Raw genomic sequence first — 23,540 nt, 5'->3', positions numbered from 1 at the left:
CGGGCTCTGGAGCCAGGGCTGCAAGCACCATAGGTTGGGGGCTGAAGGTGGGCGTGCCAATTCAGCAGGGAAACACTGAGGAAGATGGCGGAAGCCCACATGGTCCAGGCGCCGCAGCTGTCCCAGCCCACTTACAGAGCTCGCGGACAGAGGAGGCTGCTGCAGCCGACACACCACAGATAAGTGCAGCGGGTACAGGGGGTTGGGGAGGGAGTGTCCCGGGGGGGACCGTGTCCCTACGTCGGGGTCCCCAGGGATCAACCACATATCCCAGCTTCATGTCCCCCCACCCTTCATTGGCCCCAGTGTAGTTGTACTCACCTTGCCACGCTCCCCCGATGCTCTCTCCGCTCGCTCACTGCACATAGGTGTCGGGCGGCTGGCTGCGTATGGCAGGTACACTGCAATACAGGCGCCGGTATTCAGCAATGCACTGTATAATACCGGCGCCTGTATTGCAGTCTACCTGCCTAGGCTGCAATACAACCGCACGCCTGACAGGCCAGGGAGGCAGCATGAGGCTCTGGCTGTCATAGCAACCTGACGCCGGCCCTCGCTCTGCCTCCTATATGCCACACGCAGTCAGCCGCCCGACACCGATGTGCAGCAAGCGAGCGGAGAGAGCAACAGGGGAGCGTGGCAAGATGAGTCCACCTACACTGGGGCCGATGTGAGGGGGGGGGACATAAAGCTGGGGGCAGAAATGGGGGGACAAGAAGCTGGGGGCAGAGGTGGTAGGACAATAAACTGGGGGCAGATGAAGGAGGGGACAAGAAACTGGGGGCAGATGAAGGGGGGGACAAGACACTGGGGGCAGAGATGGGGGGAACAAGAAACTTGGGCCAGAAATGGGGGGACACGAAACTGGGGGCAGACATGGGGGGGCAAGAAACTACTGGTGAGGGGCAGCCAGCATTGTGCTCATCCACAATCCCTGGCTTGATGGCAACATTAAGCAGGGTGCAGGTTACAATGATGATGAGCACCAGGAACAGGTGTTACAATGGCTAGCAGATAATGCTTACAGCTCCTTATCCACCAGCCAGTCAGCCACTACCTCAAGTCCTCTTCCTTGCCAAGAGTCTGGTCCTCCTTCCTCCCAACATGCCCAATCTTCCCAGCATTTCCCCCCTCCCAGGAGATGTTTTCAGGTCCTTTAACTGTCCCTCACTTTGTCCAACCAGTTCACGAATCCCAGGAGCTACCAGATGACTTTGTGTGTCCTGATGCCCAAACACTGGAGCATCCGCCATCTCCTGGTGATTATGTTGTTGTGGACTAGCAACCCGTCCTCAGTGACGATGAAGAGACACAGTTGCTATCAGGGCAGTCTGTTGTCATGTGCGGCGTGCAGGAGGATGAGCAGAGTGAGCAATTGGAAGAGCAGATGGTGGACGACGAGGCCACCGACCTGACCTGGACAGGGGTGATGTCTACAGTGAAAGCAGTGTAGATCAGGAGGCAAGCGCAGCACCAAAGAAGGTGGCTAGAGGCCGAGGCATGTCCAGAGGCAGCTGCTTCACAGAAGCCAAGCCAAAGCCAGCAAGGCCCAAGATGTTCCCTCTTCTAGCCACCCGAGAAAAACTCCCCCATCGAGGCCACGTTCAAGGCTCGATGGTGTGGAGATTTTTCAATATATATGCGGAGAACAAATTTAGTGCGGTTTGCACACTTTGCAAGTCTAAACTGAGTAGGGGCTCTGAAAAGAGCAACCTTACCACCTCTGACATGCGCGTCATTTGGAATGCAAGCACTGGGCTCAGTGGGAGACAGCAAACGCAGGACAATCATCACCCGGCGTTGCCGACACTGCCTCTTCCACTGTTTCCAGTGCTGGTGCTGCAGTCCAGACCACCAGCCTGGACACCTACACATCTGTCTCTGACACCTTGGGGACTTTACCCTCATCCGCCCCTTTTCCTGCCTCTGCTCCTTTTGCCTGCACCATCATGCGCCTCTTCCCAGCCACTCCCCATCTCGCAAGCGTTTCATTGCAGGCAGAAGTACAGCGCAATCCACCCACATGCCCAAGCCTTCAATGGCCTCATCGCAAAACTGTTGGCCCTGGAGATGTTGGCGTCCTCGATGAGACGACAATGTGGTTTTCGCCGCTGCACCTGGGCCCAGGCATGTTTTCATGTGTGATAATAGCCGGAACCTGGTAGCAGATCTGGAGCTTGCCAGACTCAAACACGGTCCACACATGGCCCACGTTTTCAAGTTGTTGGTGCAAAGGTTCTTTAAAACCTACACCATTGTGCCTGATATACTGGTGAAAGTGCGGCCATTTTCGTAAGTGAAAAGTAGCCGCTGCTAGCCTGAAAACATTCAGAGCACACTCCTGTCATCTTCTCACCATTGGCTGATGGAGGAAGACGAGGGGATGAAGTAGCATTTGATGTTACTGTCCCACTCAAGGCTAGCGGGGAAGTTCAGTGCATCCCATTGCTTCAGTGTGGATGGTGTGAAGGGGAGTGGAAAGTGGAGGAAATGGAGAGTGACCCTTCCGGTGGGGGCAGCGAAGTCATGCCAAGTAACACTGTGGCACACATGGCTGACTTTATGTTGGGCTGCTTTTCCAGAGACAAAGGCATAGTTAACATGAAGAGCAAACAATACTGGATTTTTGCAATCCTCGACCCCAGTTAAAAAAAAAACATCTCGTCTTTCGTTCTGGTAGGGTAGAGGAAAAAATCACATAAATGATTGCCACCAGCAACTGGTGCCGATATGATGGAAATGTTTCCGTAAACCCTCGCTGGCGGGAGAGAAGATTTCCTCAAAGAGGCTAACACCTGCCATCCGGTCCACAACCACCAGGGGAAAACTCTCCAAGGTGCGGGACACATTAATGGACCCCCCTGGCCAAACTACCGACACTGAGGGGCCTAGTGTCACCAGGAGGGAAAAGTATAAGCGCATGTTGCGTGAGTACCTGGCCAACCACAGCCCTGTCCTCTCCAATCCATCTGCGCCTTACACATATTGGGTGTAGAAGTTGGGGTGAGTGGAGGCTTCCCCCAGCTGAGGTTTGGGTGAGTTTGGTGAGGGTGTACAAGTACGGCCCGCAGTTAGCCTTTTTGGTGGCATAGAGTGTACACAATGAACCCCAACTGTCACTTGCTGAGCCACTCTTCTACTTGTAACCGCATAATAGAACCTGTGTGTCTATGCTCTCTTGAGTTAGAGATAGATTGGGGCCCCTACATTTTAAGTTTATGCCCCATTCTTTTGCTTCAGCCCACAAGCAAATATCTCTTTTTTGTGCCCCTTAGTGCCAATTCAGCCGTGCCACCCCCAGGATTAAAGGGGTTGTCCCACGTCGCATACTCACCAGTCTTCGTTGCTATAAAATCTTCTGTCTTCCGGCTTTGTTGCGTCATTGGTGGGCGGGGTCACATATGCAAAGCCAAGCGGCGAGATCCCGCTGGCCCTGCGTGCGCGCTCATAGACCAGTCTAGCCTTCACAATGCGAATACAGACCTGACATCCGCCTCTCTCTATTACAGCGGATGTCGGGTCTGTATTTGCATTGTGAAGGCTAGAATGGTCTATGAGCGTGCACGCAGGGCCAGCGGCATCTCGCCGCTTGGCTTTGCATATGTGAATACAAACCCGGCATCTGCTGTAATAGAGAGGCGGATGTCGGGGAGTGTAGACGCCAGCACAGATGCACAGACGCCGGCATATAGTGTACGTGAAGACCCTTACACATTTTCTCTTCATATTATTGTTGCTCTCAAGTGAATCGGTCTGAGTTGCAGTACTCACACCAGCACTTGGGTGGCAGTAGTAATATGCAGGGGGCTATTAACCACTTCAGTACTGGGCCAATTTCTGGTTCAAGACCAGACACATTTTAGTTTTTTTTTGTATGTGCGGTTTTGAGGGCTGTAATATTTTTATCATATGTGTTATTCATATTTTGTAGGGGTAAAAACCCATTCCCCGGGTGTGTACATGTTCATAGATTGAGGCTGAAGAACATTTCTAAGAATTGTCTGTCTGGCAAAGAATTGTCCTGACAATCACAGGAAGAATCACGTTGTACAGAGGTATTGGGGTAAAAAGGACCAACAACTCAGATTTGATGAATCATCTGGTTTTTAGGAACTGCGCTCCCCTTGTTTGGTTGAATAATAACGGCTTTATTGAGATCAAACTCACACAACGCGTTTCAGGCGTCAGACTACGCCCTTCCTCCGGTGTAATAGTTTCGTTGCCGCTGGGCTGAGCATGCCTCTGGGTTGAATACGTAGACAATTAAAGCAGGAGCTATCACAGCTCAGCTCCTGCTTTAACGTTGCGCTCCGGCTCCTGCATGTGTAGGCATGATGTGATGACGTCACATCGAGCCTACAACAATGTGAGTGAGTGAGTGAGACTGCGGAGAGAGCGGTGGAGGAGCGAGGGAAGGTGAGTATAAGTGGGGTTTTTTTTGTGTTAAACATTAAGGTGGAACATAATGAAAGGGGCCCATGAAACTGGAGGCAGATGAAGGGGGGGGGGGGCGGGGACGGCATGACATTGGGGCAGATGAAGGGGGGGAGAATGGCATGAAACTATGGGCAGAGATGGAGGGACATGAAACTGTGGGCAGAGATGGGGGGGGCATGAAATTGGCAGCAGAGATGGAGGGGGGACATGAAACTGGGGCAGATGGAAGGATGACATGAAACTGGGTGCAGAGATGGAGGGGGGTCGCATGAAACTGGGGGCAGATGAAGGGGTTATATGAAACTTGGGGAGAGATCGAGGGGGGACATATAATTTACGGGTGACTGTAGGATTATACTGTGTGAGGACACCTGAAAAATGAATGAGAATGGGCGGAGTCAAATTTGCCACAGCGCGCTGCACATTTTGTCCCTGTTTCTACTCTCCAAAAGTTGGGAGGTACGGCATATTTTATGTGGCAGCGTGACTTTTTGGGCCCCCTTTAGCTCTATGGCCAATTAGTGACTGCTTCCTCTGTACCCCTTATATCTAACTCTCCTGTTAGCAGCAATTTTTCTAGGTATGCCTAAAACTTTTGCATGGTGCTGTATTTTGTAAACATGAACACACAGACGAACTGCATACACATGCACAGGAGCTGCATACACATCACACACAGAACATATTGTGCACACATAGACGAACTGCATACACATGACACAGAAGACATGGCATACACATGCACAGGAGCTGCATACACATCACACACAGAACATATTGTGCACACACAGCTCCTTGTATGTCACTTGTATGGACACATCCTGTAGCCCCATCACCCCCTCTCTCTATAGAGCAGTCACTAGAGAACAGTCTGTAGGAATCTATCATCTGCAGACCTGTCCTGATTGAGGCGGGGCTTCTTCTCAGCCAATCCTGATTAGGGCGGGGCATCGTCGCAGCCAATCCTGATTGGTGCGGGGCTTCCCCTCAGCTGTAGCTCCTCCCAGGCGCGGTTTCTCCTCAGGATGTTTCAGGCGGTGTCACATACGGATGAGTTCTCAGGTAGAGGAGAATATTCTGGAGATTTTTACCACAGAATTTCTCCAACTCTTTCCTAATGTATTACACTTGGTCTGTATGTAACTAGGAATGTATGTTTGTTGTCAGGTCTTTTCTAGTATCCGGGAAATCTGTATTTCTAGTCAGACACCAGTCCTAGAATGGATTGTCCTGTGTCTCTGTGACTGAGGAACTTCTCTCCTAATATCTTATATATCACAGTATATTATATACTGTATACCTGTGATACCTCTGTATATACCAGGGAGGGCTGTATACTACTGTATACTGGTATATACTGACTATTATATAGACCAGACCCCTGTAATATCAGATATATACTGTATACCTGTAATACCTCTGTATATACCAGGGAGGGCTGTATACTGGTATATACTGACTATTATATAGACCAGACCCCTGTATTATCAGATATATGCTATATACCAGTGATACCTCTGTATATACCAGGGAGGGCTGTATACTGGTATATACTGACTATTACAGTCCTATGAAAAAGTTTGGGCACCCCTATTAATCTTAATCATTTTTAGTTCTAAATATTTTGGTGTTTATAACAGCCATTTCAGTTTGATATATCTAATAACTGATGGACACAGTAATATTTCAGGATTGAAATGAGGTTTATTGTACTAACAGAAAATGTGCAATATGCATTAAACCAAAATTTGACCGGTGCAAAAGTATGGGCACCTCAACAGAAAAGTGACATTAATATTTAGTAGATCCTCCTTTTGCAAAGATAACAGCCTCTAGTGGCTTCCTGTAGCTTTTAATCAGTTCCTGGATCCTGGATAAAGGTATTTTGGACAAACAATTCAAGTTCAGTTAAGTTAGATGGTCGCCGAGCATGGACAGCCCGCTTCAAATCATCCCACAGATGTTCAATGATATTCAGGTCTGGGGACTGGGATGGCCATTCCAGAACATTGTAATTGTTCCTCTGCATGAATGCCTGAGGATTTGGAGCGGTGTTTTGGATCATTGTCTTGCTGAAATATCCATCCCCGGCGTAACTTCAACTTCGTCACTGATTCTTGAACATTATTCTCAAGAATCTGCTGATACTGAGTGGAATCCATGCGACTCTCAACTTTAACAAGATTCCCGATGCCGGCATTGGCCACACAGCCCCAAAGCATGATGGAACCTCCACCAAATTTTACAGTGGGTAGCATGTGTTTTTCTTGGAATGCTGTTTCTTTTTGGACGCCATGCATAACGCCTTTTTTTATAACCAAACAACTCAATTTTTGTTTCCAAAATGAAGCTGCCTTGTCCAAATGTGCTTTTTCATACCTCAGGCAACTCTATTTGTGGCGTACGTGCAGAAACGGCTTCTTTCTCATCACTCTCCCATACAGCTTCTATTTGTGCAAAGTGCGCTGTATAGTTGACCGATGCACAGTGACACCATCTGCAGCAAGATGATGCTGCAGCTCTTTGGAGGTGGTCTGTGGATTGTCCTTGACTGTTCTCACCATTCTTCTTCTCTGCCTTTCTGATATTTTTCTTGGCCTGCCACTTCTGGGCTTAACAAGAACTGTCCCTGTGGTCTTCCATTTCCTTACTATGTTCCTCACAGTGGAAACTGACAGGTTAAATCTCTGAGACAACTTTTTGTATCCTTCCCCTGAACAACTATGTTGAACAATCTTTGTTTTCAGATCATTTGAGAGTTGTTTTGAGTAGCCCATGATGCCACTCTTCAGAGGAGATTCAAATAGGAGATCAACTTGCAATTGGCCACCTTAAATACCTTTTCTTATGATTGGATACATCTGGCTATGAAGTTCAAAGCTCACTGAGGTTACAAAACCAATTTTGTGCTTCAGTAAGTCAGTAAAAAGTAGTTAGGGGAATTCAAATCAATAAAATGATAAGGGTGCCCATACTTTTGCACCGGTCAAATTTTGGTTTAATGCATATTGCACATTTTCTGTTAGTACAATAAACCTCATTTCAATCCTGAAATATTACTGTGTCCATCAGTTATTAGATATATCAAACTGAAATGGCTGTTGCAAACACCAAAATATTTAGAACAAAAAATGATTAAGATTAATAGGGGTGCCCAAACTTTTTCATAGGACTGTATATAGACCAGACCCCTGTATTATCAGATATATACTGTATACCTGTAATACCTCTGTATATACCAGGGAGGGCTGTATACTGGTATATACTGATTATTATATAGACCAGACCCCTGTATTATCAGATATATGCTATATACCAGTAATACCTCTGTATATACCAGGGAGGGCTGTATACTGGTGTGTACAGATTATTATATAGACCAGACCCCTGTATTATCAGATATATGCTATATGCCTGTGATACCTCTGTATATACCAGGGAGGGCTGTATACTATTGTGTACTGGTGTGTACAGATTATTACATAGACCAGGTTTCTGTGGTACATCATGGCCTATATGGTGATGTCCATCACTCAGGATAGATATATTACTCCCATGTATACAGTCGTATGAAAAAGTTTGGGCACCCCTATTAATCTTAATCATTTTTAGTTCTAAATATTTTGGTATTTGCAACAGCCATTTCAGTTTGATATATCTAATAACTGATGGACACAGTAATATTTCAGGATTGAAATGAGGTTTATTGTACTAACAGAAAATGCGCAATATGCATTAAACCAAAATTTGACCGGTGCAAAAGTATGGGCACCTCAACAGAAAAGTGACATTAATATTTAGTAGATCCTCCTTTTGCAAAGATAACAGCCTCTAGTCGCTTCCTGTAGCTTTTAATCAGTTCCTGGATCCTGGATAAAGGTATTTTGGACAAACAATTCAAGTTCAGTTAAGTTAGATGGTCGCCGAGCATGGACAGCCCGCTTCAGGTCTGGGGACTGGGATGGCCATTCCAGAACATTGTAATTGTTCCTCTGCATGAATGCCTGAGGATTTGGAGCGGTGTTTTGGATCATTGTCTTGCTGAAATATCTATCCCTGGCATAACTTCAACTTCGTCACTGATTCTTGAACATTATTCTCAAGAATCTGCTGATACTGAGTGGAATCCATGCGACCCTCAACTTTAACAAGATTCCCGGTGCCGGCATTGGCCACACAGCCCCAAAGCATGATGGAACCTCCACCAAATTTTACAGTGGGTAGCAAGTGTTTTTCTTGGAATGCTGTTTCTTTTTGGACGCCATGCATAACGCCTTTTTTTATAACCAAACAACTCAATTTTTGTTTCCAAAATGAAGCTGGCTTGTCCAAATGTGCTTTTGCATACCTCAGGCAACTCTATTTGTGGCGTACGTGCAGAAACGGCTTCTTTCTCATCACTCTCCCACACAGCTTCTCCTTGTGCAAAGTGCGCTGTATTGCTGACTGATGCACAGTGACACCATCTGCAGCAAGATGATGCTGCAGCTCTTTGGAGGTGTCTGTGGATTGTTCTTGACTGTTCTCACCATTCTTCTTCTCTGCCTTTCTGATATTTTTCTTGGCCTGCCACTTCTGGGCTTAACAAGAACTGTCCCTGTGGTCTTCCATTTTCTTACTATGTTCCTCACAGTGGAAACTGACAGGTTAAATCTCTGAGACAACGTTTTGTATCCTTCCCCTGAACAACTATGTTGAACAATCTTTGTTTTCAGATCATTTGAGAGCGGGCTGTCCATGTTCGGCGACCATCAAACTTAACTGAACTTGTATTGTTTTGTAAAGAGGAATGGTCCAAAATCCCTTCATCCAGGATCCAGGAACTGATTAAAAGCTACAGGAAGCGACTAGAGGCTGTTATCTTTGCAAAAGGAGGATGTACTAAATATTACTGTCACTTTTCTGTTGAGGTGCCCATACTTTTGCACCGGTCAAATTTTGGTTTAATGCATATTGCGCATTTTCTGTTAGTACAATAAACCTCATTTCAATCCTGAAATATTACTGTGTCCATCAGTTATTAGATATATCAAACTGAAATGGCTGTTGCAAACACCAAAATATTTAGAACTAAAAATGATTAAGATTAATAGGGGTGCCCAAACTTTTTCATAGGACTGTATCTCTTCATTCCTGTTTACTAGTCGTATAGTGGTGACCTACCTGTGAAGTGACCTACAGCTGTGAGACCCTGCAGTATACAAGGTGCCTGGGAAGAGCCAATACAACATGAGAACTCTTCTGAGAGGAGAGGGGATGTGACTGATTATGTCGGGATATTCATCAAAAAGGTGAATGGCTGGAGTTCAGTTGAACATGAAAGAATCCTTTCTCTGTGACAATATGGCTGCCGTGTTTGACCAAGGCGTTCGCTCTATTATTGGTTCATGACATATAAACACCTCAGATACTCGGATCAGCTCCGTTATGTCTCTCAGGAAAATAAAGAGATTTCTTTTTCACTTATCTATAGCGATCAGATATCTCATAAGTATTTCACCTGAATCCCTCTCAAGCACTGAATATTAGGAGAGTGGGTTAAGGAAAATGGAAACCATCATAAGGGTCTTATATGTAATATGATCAGTGGGGTAGACTTAGGACCACTGGCGTTATTAATGTAAGGGGAACAGTTTTAACTCCCTAAATACCCCTTTGTGTATACCCCAGTACATTTTACACTTTGTAGAATTTCTGTACAGACTCCACAACCGAAATTCTGCTGCACATGTGCATATTTATATATTATTTATTTATTATTCTTACTTGTATGGCATCATTTATATTCCGCAGCACTTTACAGACATGGTCAATCACTGTCCCATATAGCACACAGAAAATGTGAACCCGGCATCATTCAGACAAGGTGGAATTGTAGAAAATTTATGAGTAAAAACATAAACTTGCTGCAGATTTTCAAATCCACATTTCCTTTATTTTGGCACAAGGTTGTTTTACCCCTAAAAATGTTGCCATGGGGATGCCTTGGCCCTTCTAATGTACAATACAGCAGAAAATCTGAGTGACCCTTGGTTCATATTAGCATTTGGATTCTGTCCGGGGGAGTCCGCCTGGACTTTCAATCTTAATAAATCTCTTCAATATGTTGCAGGATAAAAATGTTCCCTGAGAAATCCGCAGCAAATCCACATAACAGTTTTGCAATGGATTCAAATTTGGGGAAAAATCTGCAGCAGAAAAAGTGCACTATATATGGATTTTCCATACGGCCGGGTGTCCATGGTCACTATATTCGTGTGATCAGTGCAGTAAAGCATTTGTGATCATGGTGAGATATTATTACGTGTTCATGTCTAGTGCAATTTTTTGAGTGCATTAAATTACTTCTGTGCAAGTGTTTAGGGCAAACAGGTAAAGCAGAAGGGTCCTATCTTGTATCCCTGCACCAGGTATAGCGTCACTTATTTCCAACATGATCTGCACTGTAAATGGTGACTGTACCCTTGAGAAGAGTCAGCAAATTGTTTGGTCTCTTGTATTTCCAGCAGTGTCTCCACCCAACAGGGAACTTTGCATTGATCTGCATTCAGACCACAACTTACTCATTCTCATGTACAGCTGAAAACTGAGGAAAAATATACAGTACCATGTGACTAGTGTCTGCTAACAGAAGGTGGGTTGTTCTAATATACCTGCTTGTATGTACATGACATTCACTTATTCACTGACTGTAATGTGACTTGTAGCAAATACCACATTGTGCCATACACATCCTGTGCAATGTATTTCAGATCATCTGTCACACAGGAGCAGATGCAGCACAGACATCACAGCTGAAAGCACCAGTGAGTGGGAGAGATGTATCAGTGCTTTGCCGCAAATTTCAGTTCCATAAGTGAGCCAGTGCACTATTCTTAGGGGCTGATCTCAGATATGTATTTTACAGCCAAATTTGCCTTTCTTGTGTATCCGTTTTTCTAATGGACTCATTATCTTCAATGGGTGAATCAGGTTTGTGAAAGTGGATCAGAGCGTCCAATCCCTGAAAAAATATCTTTCTCGCCTAATTTCCACTGAGGTGGGCTAATACCCACTGTGTCCCCCAGTGAATAAGTCGAGAAATGGATTTTACAATGAGTACAAAAATCCTTTTATTTCTATTACAGATACAGATGAAAGACGGCTACGGAACCCAGCAATGTGAACACAGTCTCAGCTAAACTCATTCACATGTTGAAAATAGAAGATCAGCAACACTTCCGAAGGTTTCCTCTTTAAAATTTAACTTTTATTCATTACAGTATAAAAGTACAAAAACATCCGTGCAAAAAGAAGTGAAAAAGTGAAATAGATTAAAATAAATGCCAACGCGTTTCAGAACTCATGGTTTCTTAATCATGGCATATCAAACAAATGTAACATCTCACATTTTTATAGTGAGTCAGAAAGAGGCTGCACTACACACATGTTAGGGCTTAATTCATTAGTATGTTACGATACACAATGTGTTAAATAAAGTTGGTACAAAAATTAATCATCTTTATATATATTAACCCCTTTCCGCCGATGGCACTTTTTGACTTCCTGACCAAGCTCGATTTTTCAAAACTGACATGTCACTTTATGTGGCAATAACTTTGGAACACTTTAACTTAGCAAACTGATTTTAAGATTGCTTTTTCATAACACATTGTACTTCATGTTAGTGGTAAATTTTGGTTGATATGTTTTGTGTTTAATTATGAAAAAATAAGAAATTTGGTGGAAATTTTGAAAAATATGCATTTTATAAAGTTTGAAATGATGTGCATTGCATACAGATAGTCAGACCGCCAAAATTATATCCTAAATCTCATGTCCCAGATCTCTGCTTTATGTCGGCATCAAACTTTAGTCACTCTTATTTTTTACGGACATTATAAGATTTACAAGTGAAACAACAATTATTCAAAATTTTCAAGGAATTTCTAAAACCCATTTTTTAAGGGACTAATCAAGTTATGAAGGGGTTTTGAAAAACCCTTGTATTAACCCCCCCCCCCCTAAATCATCCCATTTTCAAAACTGCACCCCTTAAATAAGCCAAAACAACATATACCTAGTATTTTAACCCTATAAGTGCTTAACAGGAATTAATACAAAATGGAGGTGAAATTTTCAATGGAGGTGTAAACTAATATATGGACGCACAGCGAGACGCAGACGGGAAGGCGCGCCAAGGAGCTTTTAGAGGGCAGATCTGGCTGTGATCAGTTTCAGGAACCATGTCACATTTACAAAGCCATTGAGGTGTCAAAACAGTGGAAACCTCTAGAAAGTGACCCCATTTTGAAAACCGCACCCCTCGAAGAATTTATCAAGTGATGTAGTAGCATTAGTAACCCCGAAGTGAATGTGTAAGCTGTGCGGAGTAAATTGGGTACACCAAATCCCATTCTATTTTCCCACCAGCTCCTATGACGCGGACGGGGAAGAGGGACATTCTGGGGGGTCAGCGCTGGTGTATTATCTCTCATAAGCTCTAAATATGGGGGGTCCCCTGAAAACGCTCGCACAGCATATACATTTCCTTCTAGTCGCAGCCACTTATGTCCTAATGATTTGGCGACTTTTGGGGTTTTTGTCTTCACATTGTACAAGGTAGATTTTTATTTTCTGGCAATGTGGCCATATGAGGGCTTGGTGTTTGCGGTATTAGATGTACTTTTCAATGCCACCATTTTGGGCCCTGTAACTTATTGACTACATTTTATTAACTCTTTCTGGGTGGGGTGTAAAAGGAAACATCAATTCTGGCATTGCTTTTTAGCATTTATTTTTATTCCAGTGCAGAGTACAGCATAAGTAACATGTTACCTTTATTCTGCGCGTCGGTACGGTTACGGCGATACCTCATTTATATGATTTTTTAATGCATTGCTATTTGTGCAGAATAAAATTCAATTTAGGGAAAAAATCTGTTATTTTTGCATCGCCATCTTCTGAAAGGCATAACATTTTTATTTTTCGCTAGACAGAGCTGGTTGAGGGCTTATTTTTTGCGGGATGACCTCTACTTTTTATTGGTACCATTTTGGTTTTCATCTGACCATTTGATTACTTTTTATTGAACATTTTGTAAGGGAAAGGTGGCGAATAATCATTATTTTGTGCGGTTTTTCTACTTTTTTTTATGAAGTTCGCCGTTCGGGTTAAATAATGTTTTAATTTTGTTTTTCAGGTTATTACGGACGCGGCGATGCCAAATATGTAATTTTTTTTCTATTTTTCTTTATTTTACATAATAAAACATTTTATATGTGGAAAATGGGATTTTTGGGGCTTTATTTATTTCTAATTTATTTTAAACTTATTTAAACTTTTTTATTTTTACTTTTTTGTCACTTTTTTTTTTCTGTCCCCATGGGGTATTGAAGCAGTGATCTGCCCACTACCAACACCGGCACCCTCTGAAACCGGCGCGGAGGGTTCCGATCGGCACCAATATATAGCGAAACCCCGGAGATGCCGGCGGTTATGTTTGACCGCCAGGCATCTCAGGGGTTAACACCTGTGATCGGACCCGGTTCCGACCGCGGGTGTTATAGGGCATTGTCAGCCGTAAGATACGACTGACACCCGCAGGAAATGGTGCGCACACAGAACCTGTGTGCGCACCGTGCAGCCACTGTACTAGTAAGACCTTCCCAGCAGCGCCGTACTATTACGGCGGATGTCGGGAAGGGGTTAAAATTAGAGATGAGCGAACACTAAAATGTTCGAGGTTCGAAATTCGATTCGAACAGCCGCTCAATGTTCGTGTGTTCGAACGGGTTTCGAACCCCATTATAGTCTATGGGGAACAGATACTCGTTAAGGGGGAAACCCAAATCCGTGTCTGGAGGGTCACCAAGTCCACTATGACACCCCAGGAAATGATGCCAACACCTCTGGAATGACACTGGGACAGCAGGGGAAGCATGTCTGGGGGCATCTAACACACCAAAGACCCTCTATTACCCCAACATCACTGCCTAACAACTACACACTTTCCACATTCAAAAAAACCTCTATCAAAGTGGGAAAATACCTGGAAACCTTCTTTACTCCCCAAATGGATGGACACAAACCCCAATTTAAGCTCAACAAACAGTAACAACCACCCCTTTAAATCACGTTCCCCATGACAACCACAAATGGAATAGGCAATGGGAATTCCAAAAGCCCTCACCCTTAACTGTCATTTTGAGTGTGTGTGTGTGTGTGTGTGTGTGTGTGTGTGTGTGTGTGTGATGTGGTAAGACCTTCCAAAATTCACTTTTCTAGCCCTTAACATGAGCCCTTCCAAACAAAGTTACAGGACCTTAAGCTGAGCTACCAGCAGAGATTGAGGCCCTTGGCATGAGTAGAGCCTTGCACCAGCAGTGTTTTTGGCACTTAGGGTGAGTTGAGCCTTGTACCAGCGTGTGTTCCTTAACATCAGGCAGGCCCTAAGTTCTGCGCTTTGCACAAAAGTTCCACATTAACTAGGCTGAATGGTACAAAGATTAGTAGGCCCGAGAACCAGGAACAGGTCTTGCAATGGCTGTCGGATAACGCTTAAAGCACATTGTCCACCAGCCAGGCAGCCTCTACCTCCTCTTACCCAACAGTCTTGTCCTCCTTCCACCCAAAATTCCCAATCTTCCCAGAACAATAACCCCAACTGTCCCTGCTCCCCAGAGCTGTTCTCCCTTCCTTTGACTGTACCGCAACCTGCCCCTCCATTTCGCGATTCCACGGACCTAACAGACGAGTATCTGTGTCCAGATGCTCAAACACTAGAGTCTCCTCCATTCCATCTCCGGTCGATTTGGTGGCGGATGACCAGCAACCCACCCTCATCGACGACGATGAGACGCAGTTGCTGTCAGGGCAGCCAGTTGACATGCGCATTGTGCAGGAGGAGGAGGCGAGACAGGAGTTGGAAGAGGAGGTGGTGGACGACGAGGACACCGACCCCACCTGGACAAGGCAGATGTCAAGCTGGGAAAGTAGTGTGGATGTTGAGGCAGGTGCAGCACCAAAAAGGGTAGCTAGAGGCAGAGACATGTCCAGAGGCAGAGGTCAGCTGCTTTGCCGAAGCCAGGCCAGACCCGGAATGTCCGAAGATGTTCCCTTTTGTACCCAGCCCAGAAAAACTCCCCCATCGAGGGCACGTTTCTTGAAGGTGTAGAGTTTTTTCAAGGAATGCGCCGAGGACAGATATAGTGTCGTCTACACAATTTGCCTCTCGAAATCGAGTAGGGGCCCTGAGAAGAGCAACCTGTCCACCACTTCAATGCACCGTCATTTGGAATCCAAGCAATGGAATCAGTGGCAGGCAGCAACGGCAGGACAAACGTCGCCCGCCGTTCATGCCACTGCCTCTGCTCACAGTGCTGGCGATGCACTCCAGAGGACGAGCCAGGACATCACTTCATCTGCCTCCGCCACTTTGTTGACTTCTCCCTCATCCTCCCCTGTTTCTGTCTTATCTCCTTCTCCTGCACCATCAAAGGCACCATCAGGCGCTTCTTTACAACAACCCACCATCTCTCAGACATTGGAGCGCCGGCAGAAATACACCGCTAACCACCCACCCACGCAAGCCTAGAACGCCAACATCGCTAAACTGCTGGCCCAGGAGAGGTTGGCGTTCCGGCTTGTTGAAACTCCCGCCTTCCCGGACCTGATGGCAACTGTGGCACCTCACTATGCCGTCCCTAGCCGTCTCAACTTCTCCCGGTGTGGCGTCCCCGCCTTGCACCAGCACGTGTCACTCAACATCAGGTGGGCCCTTAGTTCCGCGCTTTGCTGCAAGGTCCACTTGACCACCGACACTTGGACAAGCGCCTGTGGTCAGGGATGCTGCAGTGCTTATCTTTAATGACAGGCAGGGTGAATGTGGTGGAGTCTGTTCCCCGGGTGCAAACTGGGGTGGCCTATCTCCTCTCCCAGGCCAAAATTCATGGCAGGAGTAGACTGAAACCCTACGACGCTGCAACCTCCACCACAGCTACTAGCGGCAAACGCTAAAACACTGGTGTGGGGAGACGTCAGCAGGCGGTGCTGAAGCTCATCAGCTTGGGGGACAGACAGCACAGTGCCTCCGAGGTCAGGGATGCCATCCTGGCTGAGATGGCATTTTTTTTTCCCTGCTACACCTGGGGCCTGGCATTTTTACGCCTGTGATAATGGCTGGAACCTGGTAGCGGCTCTGGAGCTTGCCAGCCTCCAACACGTTCCATGTTTGGCCCACGTCTAACCTAGTGGTGCAAAGTTTTTTAAAAACATACCCAAATGTACCGAAGCTACTGTTGAAAATGCGGCGCTTGTGCGCCCACTTTTGCAAGTGCACAGGAGTCGCTGCTAGCCTAAAAACACTCTAGCAAGGCCTACATCTGTCCAAACACAGGCTGTTGTCCGTCATTCACACACGCTGAAACCCTACAATACCATATCTTGAGCAGGGTGTGTGAGCTGCACAGACCTTTGATGGAGTTCCATCTACAAAACCCAAGGGTTCCTCAAAGTCAGCTCCCAAAGTTTCTGCACCATGAGTTTCCAGGGGTGGCAGAGTTATGGCTAGGGGCAGAGGCATGGATAGGGATGATGTCTAGGGGCAAAAGCAGTGTGAATGTGGAGGCAAGTTAAGCAGGAAAAACTGGGGGTACAAGCTAAGGCATGGACTGGGGTGATGTCTAGGGGCAAAAGCAGTGTGGATGTGGAGGCAAGCTAAGCAGGAAAAACTGGGGGTACAAGCTAAGGCATGGACTGGGGTGATGTCTAGGGGCAAAAGCAGTGTGGATGTGGAGGCAAGCTAAGCAGGAAAAACTGGGGGTACAATCTAAGGCATGGACTGGGGTGATGTCTAGGGGCAAAAGCAGTGTGGATGTGGAGGCAAGCTAAGCAGGAAAAACTGGGGGTACAAGCTAAGGCATGGACTGGGGTGATGTCTAGGGGCAAAAGCAGTGTGGATGTGGAGGCAAGCTAAGCAGGAAAAACTGGGGGTACAAGCTAAGGCATGGACTGGGGTGATGTCTAGGGGCAAAAGCAGTGTGGATGTGGAGGCAAGCTAAGCAGGAAAAACTGGGGGTACAAGCTAAGGCATGGACTGGGGTGATGTCTAGGGGCAAAAGCAGTGTGGATGTGGAGGCAAGCTAAGCAGGAAAAACTGGGGGTACAAGCTAAGGCATGGACTGGGGTGATGTCTAGGGGCAAAAGCAGTGTGGATGTGGAGGCAAGCTAAGCAGGAAAAACTGGGGGTACAAGCTAAGGCATGGACTGGGGTGATGTCTAGGGGCAAAAGCAGTGTGGATGTGGAGGCAAGCTAAGCAGGAAAAACTGGGGGTACAAGCTAAGGCATGGACTGGGGTGATGTCTAGGGGCAAAAGCAGTGTGGATGTGGAGGCAAGCAAAGCAGGGAAAATGGTGGCTAGAGGCAAAGGGATGTCCATAGGCAGCAAGGGCAAAGATGCAAAACTCTCCCGTTTCAAGAATTTTCCTGACTTGTCTCCCCACAAAACATTCCTGGGAGGAGGGCTGAAACACCACCCTCCTCCTCCTCCGCTGTTAGATTGACCCCAGCTACGAGCTGAAAACGCTGCAACACTGGTGTGGGGAGACGTCAGCAGGCTGGGCTGAAGCTCATCAGCTTGGGAGACGGACAGCACACTGCCTCTGAGGTCAGGGATGCCATCCTGGATGAGATGGCAATTTGTTTATCCCCGCTGCCCCTGGGGCCAGGATTTTTGGCTTGTTGGAGGGCTCTGGAGCTTGCCAGCCTCCAACACGTTCCATGCCTGGCCCACGTGTTCAATGTAGTGGTGCAATGATTTTTAAAAACATACCCCAAATTAGCTGAGCTAAGGGTGAAAGTGCGGCACTTGGACACCCACTTTCCCAAGTCTACAGTACCTGGAGCTAGCCGCAATACACTCCAGCAAGGCCTACATCTGCCTGAAGCACCTACTGTTGTGCGAGGTCACCACACGCTCTAACCCTAGATACCGTATGTTCAGCAGGGTGTGTGAGCAGCAGAGACCTTTGATGGAGTACCAGCTACAAAACCCAAGGGTTCCTCAGAGTCAGCTCTCTCACTTTCTGCACCATGAGTTTCCATGGGTGGCAGACTTATGGCTAGAGGCACAGGCATGGATAGGGGTGATGTGTAGGGGCAAAAGCAGTGTGGATGTGGAGGCAAGCTAAGCAGCAAAAACTGGGGGTACAAGCAGCCGGTGGCATCATCACTGACAAGCACAGCTGTCTGTCAGCTGACAGGCTGACTTTCACCAAAATGAACAGACAATGGATAGACTCATCATATACATGTCAGTTACATGACAAATTTAGTGCAATTTGCAAGTCCAAGATGGTTTGGAGATCTGCGGAGAGGAATCTCACCACCTCTTGCGGGTGCCATCATTTGGAAGGCAAGCCCTGGGCTCAGTGGGTGAGAGCAAGCGCAGGATAATCGTCGTTTGGCCTGGCGGCCACTGCCTCTCCCACTGTTGACAGGGCTGGTGCTGCAGTCCAGACCAGCAGCCAGGACACTTTGGGGAGTTCACCCTTATCCTCACCTTTTCCTGCCATTTCTCCTTTTGCCCGCGCCATCATGCGCCTCTTCCCAGCAACTCCCCATCTCCCAAGCCTTTCATTTCATGCTAAAGTACAGCGCAACCCACCCACATGCCCAAGGCTTCAACGGCCTCATCTCAAGAAATCTGGCCCAGGAGATGTTGGAATCCCGGCTGGGGGACACTCTGCCCTTTTTGGGCAGAGTGTCTACTGCGCCACCGCAATGTGCCGTCCACACCAGCACTTTCCCCCAAACATGAGGCGGTCCCTAAATTCAGCGCTTAGCCCTAAAGTTCCATGTGACCAGTTACGAATGGACAAGTGCATGCGGACAGGGACGCTACCTTTCAATTTGGGCACAGTGGTTGAATGTAGTTGAGGCGTGGACCGGGTCGCAAAATGTGGTGGCCTGACTTGTCTCCCCACACAACATTCCTGGGAGGAGGGCTGAAACACCACCCTCCTCTGCTGTTAAATTGACCCCAGCTACGAGCTGGAAACGCTGCAACACTGGTGTGGGGAGACGTCAGCAGGCCGTGCTGAAGCTCATCAGCTTGGGGGTCAGACAGCACACTGCCTACAAAGTGAGTCATGCCATCCTCGATGAGACGGCAATGTGGTTTTTGCAAAACCCTCGGGTTCGTCAAAGTCAACTCCCTCAGTTGCTCAACCATGAGTGGCCATGGGTGGCAGACTTATGTGAAATCCCATCCATTGCACTGGACACGAAACATTAGCATGCGCTCAGCACAACTTCGGATATGGCAGCTGCGTTAAGCAGGGTGCAGGGTACAACACAGACCAGGCCCGAGCACCAGGAACAGGTGTTAGAAATACTGCAGCATCTGCCATTTCCTTCCAATTTTGGGGTTTTGGACCCGCCACCGACTTGTCTGGACCTAAGTGGGGATCATGAGACACAGATGCCATCAAGGCAAGCTGTGGTCATGTGCGGTTTGCAGTAAGGGGGCAGTGCGCAATTGGAAGAGGAGTTGGTGGATGACGAGGCCACCGACCCCACATGGTCAGGGGTGATGTCTAGGGGCTAAAGCAGTGTAGATGTAGAGGGAAGCTAAATCAACAAAAAACCTGGGTAGAAGCAAAGGCATAAACTGGGGTGATGTTTAGGGGCTAAAGCAGTGTAGATGTGGAGGGAAGCTAATTCAACAAAAAAAAAAAAGGGTAGAAGCAAAGGCATAAACTGGGGTGATGTTTAGGGGCTAAAGCAGTGTAGATGTGGAGGGAAGCTAATTCAACAAAAAAAAACAGGGTAGAAACAAAGGCATAAACTGGGGTGATGTTTAGGGGTGAAAGCAGTGTAGATGTGGAGGGAAGCTAAGCAGCAAAAACAGTGGGTAGAAGCAAAGGCATGCAAAACTCTACCCTGTTGGAAGACTTATTCCTAGGTCTGGAACACGTTAATGGCCCCCCTGGACAAATTACTGCCACTCAGGGGCCTAGTGTCACCAGGAGGGACAAGTATAGGCGCATGTTGTGGGAATACCTGGCCGACACCAGCTCTGTCCTCTCCGATCCCTCTGTGCTCTACAGCCTACACTTATTTTCTCATCTTTTTTTCTGAACTGCACATCTCTTGCCTGCTTCCTTTGGGATCTTAGAAATGGTGGTCCACTTCCACAGATGGTAACTTCAATAGACAGTGTAACGGGAGTAGCTGAGGGATCGCTGTCTTAACCACTTTTTGGCACAAAATTAACTTCCAAAGCCAAATATGGTGCAAGTATATGATGCAAGGACACCTACACACCTATCTCTGACACATTGGGGAGTTCACCCTCATGCGCCCTTTTGGCCTGCACCATCATGCGCCTCTTCCCAGCCACTCCACATTTCCCAAGCTTTTCATTGCAGGCAGAAGTACAACACAACCCACCCCCATGCCCAAGCCTTTAACAGCCTCATCGATAAACTGCTGGCCCTGGAGATGTTGGTGTTTGTTTATGCTTCTGGAGACCCAGGCCTTCCGTCAGCAGATGGCAGCTGGGGCACCTCCCTATGCTGGGCCTAGCCGTTACTACTTCTCTTTGTGTGCTGTCCCTGCCTTGCGCCTGCATGTGTCCCATAACATCAGTCGGGCCCAGAGCTCTGCGCTTTGCTGCAAGGTCCACTTGACCACCGACACATGGACAAGCGCCTGTGGTCAGGGATGCTGCAGTGCTTATCTTTAATGACAGGCAGGGTGAATGTGGTGGAGTCTGTTCCCCGGGTGCAAACTGGGGTGGCCTATCTCCTCTCCCAGGCCAAAATTCATGGCAGGAGTAGACTGAAACCCTACGAAGCTGCAACCTCCACCCCAGCTACTAGCGGAAAACACTGTAACACTGGCATGGGGAGATGTCAGCAGGCCGTGCTGAAACTGATCAGCTTGGGGGACAGACAGCACAGTGCCTCCGAGGTCAGGGATGCCATCCTGGCTGAGATGGCATTTTTTTTCCCTGCTACACCTGGGGCCTGGCATTTTTGCGCCTGTGATAATGGCTGGAACCTGGTAGCAGATCTGGAGCTTGCCAGACTCAAACATGGTCCACGCATGGCCCACGTTTTCCAACTTGTTGGTGCCATGTTTCTTTGAAACCTACACCATTGTGCCTGATATACAGGTCAAAGTGGGGCCATTTTCGTAAGTGAGAACTAGCCTCTGCTAGGCAGAAAACATTCAGAGCACACTCCTCTCATCTTCGCACCGTTGGCTGGCGGAGGAAGACGAGGGGGTTGGAGTGGCATCTGATGTCCCTGTCCCACACGAGGCTAGAGGGTGCACTTCAGTGCATCCCATTGCTTCACCACAAATGGTGTGAAGGGGAGTGGAAAATGGAGGAAATGGAGAGTGACCCTTACAGTTGGGGCCAGCAAAGGCATGCCAAGTAACACACTGGCACACATGGCTGACTTCATCTTGGGTTGCTTTTCAACACATATTTCACATCATGAAGAACAAATAATACTGGATTTTTACAAGCCTCGAACTCCGGTCTAGGTCTAATGTCTGTTCCTTTCTTATATTAGGGGAGAGGGAAAAAAAATTACTTCAGTGATACGTTTAGCGTACATAGACTGACTATTAATGTGTATCCCACTTAGTGTTGTTAGGGTTACACACCGTCACAACCTGGCTAAAGCTTCTATAGCTGTTAATAAAGTCAACATAACTTTACGGTATCCAAAAAGACAGCTGGTACCGACAGAGAGCAAGACAAATGTCAACCAAAGCTGTGAGCTCTGAACACCCACAGTGACTTTGGCGTCATCATCATTGTAAGGGAGCGGGTGGTAATAAATAACTTGGCAGTGCCTAAAACCCAAAAAGCTTATACAACTATATTTACATTAAGATACACAAATGACACTTTTCAGTAGCATGTCATGAGACAAGCTGATAAGCTCTTCCTTTGTGCAGTGCTATTTGAAAGTTAAACGCTGCCTTTATTTTAATTCTGGAGAAGGTGCAGACATTAGATTTAGAACATGTTGTCTTCATTGTCCAAATCCTCTATATAGGTAACGTGTTTTTCGGGCCGAGCTGTCTGGGAACGAGCTGGTGCAGCACTGACAACCTGGGTGAATATGGCAAGAGCCTGAGATGTAGGGTGAATGAATCCCCAAATTATTTGTGGAATTCCCAGTGAGACAATGGCACTATCTACCAGTAGCAAAAATTGTGGGTGCACGTAACCCCAATATATTCTTTGAATTACCAGTCAGAAACTGGCACTATATGGCAATAGCAAGAAATGAGGGTATTTGTAACCCCAATATATTCTTTGAATTCCCAGTCAGACAATGGCACTGTATAGCAGTAGCAAAAATTGTGGGTGCACGTAACCCCCATATATTCTTTGAATTCCCAGTCAGACAATGGCACTATATACCAGTAGCAAAAATTGTGGGTGCACGTAACCCCCATATATTCTTTGAATTCCCAGTCAGACAATGGCACTGTATACCAGTAGTAAAAATTGTGGGTGCACATAACCCCCATATATTCTTTGAATTCCCAGTCAGACAATGGCACTGTATAGCAGTAGCAAAAATTGTGGGTGCACGTAACCCCCATATATTCTTTGAATTCCCAGTCAGACAATGGCACTATATAACAGTAGCAAAAATTGTGGGTGCACGTAACCCCAATATATTCTTTGAATTACCAGTCAGAAACTGGCACTATATAGCAGTAGCAAAAATTGTGGGTGCACATAACCCCAATATAATCTTTGAATTCCCAGTCAGACAATGGCACTGTATAGCAGTAGCAAAAATTGTGGGTGCACGTAACCCCCATATATTCTTTGAATTCCCAGTCAGACAATGGCACTATATACCAGTAGCAAAAATTGTGGGTGCACGTAACCCCCATATATTCTTTGAATTCCCAGTCAGACAATGGCACTGTATACCAGTAGTAAAAATTGTGGGTGCACATAACCCCCATATATTCTTTGAATTCCCAGTCAGACAATGGCACTGTATAGCAGTAGCAAAAATTGTGGGTGCACGTAACCCCCATATATTCTTTGAATTCCCAGTCAGACAATGGCACTGTATAC

The 23,540-nt window shown here is 46.7% G+C and overlaps 1 protein-coding gene across 2 annotated transcripts in view; it reads left to right on the top strand.

Moving 5' to 3' along the window:
- The window catches only part of LOC142195934 (protein mono-ADP-ribosyltransferase PARP4-like), an 825,676-nt gene that overhangs the window by 98,053 nt on the left and 704,083 nt on the right, over positions 1-23,540 (top strand). The window lies entirely within an intron of this gene.

This window comes from Leptodactylus fuscus, chromosome 2 (genome assembly GCF_031893055.1).
Source record: "Leptodactylus fuscus isolate aLepFus1 chromosome 2, aLepFus1.hap2, whole genome shotgun sequence".
Taxonomy (NCBI): Eukaryota; Metazoa; Chordata; class Amphibia; order Anura; family Leptodactylidae; genus Leptodactylus; species Leptodactylus fuscus.
Note: the sequence above shows the minus strand (reverse complement) of the source record. Positions and strands in the feature narration are given on the sequence as shown.